Here is a 3,623-nt window from a genome sequence, read left to right as displayed (position 1 = left end):
GCGCGAAATTTGCTTGTTTGCTAGATTCACGCGCGCGGTTTCTTTAAATTCTCCAATATTACTAGAAACTCGCACACTCGATATTGGCACAAATAAACCGAATTACTTAGTTACACTGTACTCAGGCTCAAACAGTCTTTTCTACAATCAATTCTACAATGATTCACTGTAATGGTCTTACACTGTTATTTATCCAACAATATATTGTGAAATATTAACACGGGAGTTTTCAGTACTTTCTCTCGTGGGCGATAACGCAATAATTCACTGTACTCGCAAATGATTATTCACTGAATGAACATAGACATATATATGGTATATAAATCAATCATCAATACATGGAAAATAAATAGTTTCTGGGCACATAGCCTAACCTCCAAATACTGGCATAATCTTATATATATTTTTACCACTATATGTTCATATCAAAATCTATAGAAAGATATACACAACACAGTAAATTTATCACTGGTTCCTGGTGCCTGTACACACCAATAATCAACATGAATATTACAAGTACTCTTGATAGTACTGTCTAGCACACTGGTGCTTTACCGTGACATAGGTGAGACTTGCTCACGACATATAAAATCCTCAGGCTAGAAAATATAGCCAAATAACATAGCTAACTAAAGGGGAATGGGGAGGGAACTAGAAACACCTACTTCACCCTATCCTCCGATGAGAGTCGAGATGTAGCTCCTGGTCCTCGTGTCGGGAACGCCCCCACACTACACGTCGTCGTGTCCTACCAGAGCCTCTCGTCGTCCCACCGTTTAGCGCGTCGTCTCCGTGCCTCCTCACTGCAGGTACGTCCTCCTTCTTGACTTCTTGAAGGTTGGAGTCGATCTCCTGGCCGTCGTCTTCTCCCAGCAACGGCTGTCGCCTACGTCTCAGCTACAGTCGTTCGGTTTCCCCCAAATAGTCCTCTCTTCCTCAGCTACCCAGTGGCTCTGTCTGCCACTACGCTGTCACGAACTGGTGAATTGCCACAGACGTCAACATACGTCACTGCACGGCTTCACTGCTACTGGCACAGTACCTGACTGGAGCACTTGTTGCTCAAATAACCGTCAATTCCCTCTTCTGGTTCAACACATGAACTAGGGAAGACTTCTCAGAGTACTGGCGGACTTCAGGTGACGCGTAAATCCACGGTAGTGGGAAACAGCTGTCCGACAGACAGGACCACTCGTCGCACGTCCGACCTCTATGACGTGTCGTGTCTGACTGCAGGCGCCAGCCCGGCGCGCTGGCCGGACCCCCTTCCTTCGTGACGTCACTTTCGCCACGGGAGGTTTTCATTGGCTCCCAGTGCCACATTGCTGTCGGTGACCAATCCGGTGCCACTGACGTCACACGGTTTTGGCGGGAGATCCGGGAAGCCAGCGCCATCTTGGCTCCCTAAAGGGCCTAAACCACAGGCCAAAATATCACTATTTCACAAATTTCTCGGCTCTCCGAGAACACTTCACTCTCTCCCATATATCAAATTGTAGCCTGCAACGTAGAGAACGCTTGGGAAAAGCAGACATGACTCTTACTGCAGGCGTGGGAGAATTATAAGGGGGGGAACTCCGTCACATACCCCTCCCCTTAAAATAAGAGTCATGTCTCGTTAGTGTATGCGGGATAGGGCGTCCGCCACTACGTCGTCCTTCCCCTTGATGTGCTTGACCTTGATCCTTGTCAGACTCTCAGTGCGGGTGAGACTGGTGCCGTTCGCCCTGGACCACTTACTTTCCTCCTCCGGGAGTTCTCGGTCCCTCGGTACACTCAGACCCGTCTTCCGCTGGGTTTCTCGGGTATCCGTTCCGTCCTGCTTGGCGGCTCTACCTTCCACAGTGAAGAAAGGTCTCAGGCGGCCTGCGTGACCACCTGTTTCTTCCGGGGTCCATCCAGCTTCCCAATCTCGTACGACACTGGACCCAACCGTCGCAGCACTCGGTATGGTCTCTTGAACCGCGACCTGGTCACTCTACCTTTACCTGGCAGCACAACCCATACTTTGGATCCGGCCTGAAAATTCCTCTGCGCAGCTCCCCTGTCGTACCACTCCGACATCTTACGTTGCGCCTTCTTCAGGAGTTTCCTAGCCAGTTTCTTCACTCGAGTGAGACGTTCTTTGAACTTCTGGACATATTTAATCACCGTTCCCACGGTCGCTCCTGGCGTCCATCGTTCCTTCATCATGAATAGCATGGCATATATAACATAGATAAAGGGAAAGTAAGCCTTCTCAGGACCCACACGTCCTCCTTCGGCCTTACTAATCAATTCGGGGACCTCCTCCTGCCGTAACTCTCCGAGACGAGTGCGGTTTACCCCTGGAGAACTGGTGAGTGTCACCTGCAACTCACCATTCGGGCTACTCTCGCCCTCCACTCGTTCTCTGGGTCTTACGCCGAGGTGATCTGTTCCCAGGCTGTCAGTCGACTCCTCAGCCCCATCAGATCCACAACCTCCTGGTTCTTCGCGTTGTCTCGGTGTCACAGTACAAACTGGGATCGCCACCGGTGCGATTCCCTTCTCGTCCCCACAGACGTTCGAATCTTCGCCTGTCTCCTCGTGTTGTTCTGGGCACTCTTCGCCTTTCACGAGATGCGGGAGGACATATCCTCCACACGCGTCATTCCCCAAGATGACCTGTGCCTCCATCTTGGGCATTGATGTACAGACTCCCACCACTAGGGTCTGGCAGCCATAGTCGGAATCTAAAGTTACCTGGTGTAGGGGCATCCTCACTGGGCCTCCCACAGTGGTCACACTTGCTACCCCCACTCTGGTACTTTCGTAACCCTCGGGGAACAGGGTCTCACTCACCAGGGTAAAATCGGCCCCAGTGTCTCTTAAGATCTTCACAGGGATGGGGTCTGCGACCCCCATCCTTACGGTTCCTTGACACATGAATGGGTGAACTTTCTTCTCCCCATTCAGCACGGGTTCATCCCGCACTCCCTCGGCCCTCTGGTCCTCGAACATCACTAAAGCAACGTGTCCCCGCTCCTTCGGGCGTCTGCACTCCCGCGCGACGTGTCCGGGTATTCCGCAGTTGTAGCAGCGGCCCCACGGCGGAGACCATCCGCCACCGCTCGCCTTAGCACTGCCTCCAGAGACCGTCACACCCTGTGTCTTTCCCGCCTCACTTGTCGTTTCTTTCCCTGCAGTAACAGTTCCCGAGCTCTCAGCTTGGTTCTCCCCTATCGGCTCTACAACACCTTTTGTTCCTCGGGTGTTCCAACTTGAGAAATGGGACTTGGGAGAACTCGTTCCTGTCCTCCATCCATCCGTCCTTCTATAACTCCTATCGTTTCCGACGTATGCGGGTGGTCGGTTCTGTCCCTCTCGGCGTGGGCGTAGGGCTTCTTCTAACATGTCGGCCCGGTCGGCTGCGGCCCTCAGGTCCTTTATGTCCGCCTCCTTTATCCTCATCCTGATCTCAGGAGAGAGCACGGACATAAACTTTTCCATGGCCATTAGTTCCTTGACCTCTTCGACCGACCTTGCTTCTTCAGAGTCCAGCCACTTAAGGAGCTTTCTTTCAATGTCCCTCGCCGTCTCCGCATACGATTTTCCTGGCAACCGGGTACATTCTCTAAACCTCTTCCGGTAACACTCTGGCG

The sequence above is a fragment of the Procambarus clarkii genome, chromosome 6 (assembly GCF_040958095.1).
Source record: "Procambarus clarkii isolate CNS0578487 chromosome 6, FALCON_Pclarkii_2.0, whole genome shotgun sequence".
Lineage (NCBI taxonomy): Eukaryota > Metazoa > Arthropoda > Malacostraca > Decapoda > Cambaridae > Procambarus > Procambarus clarkii.
Note: the sequence above shows the minus strand (reverse complement) of the source record.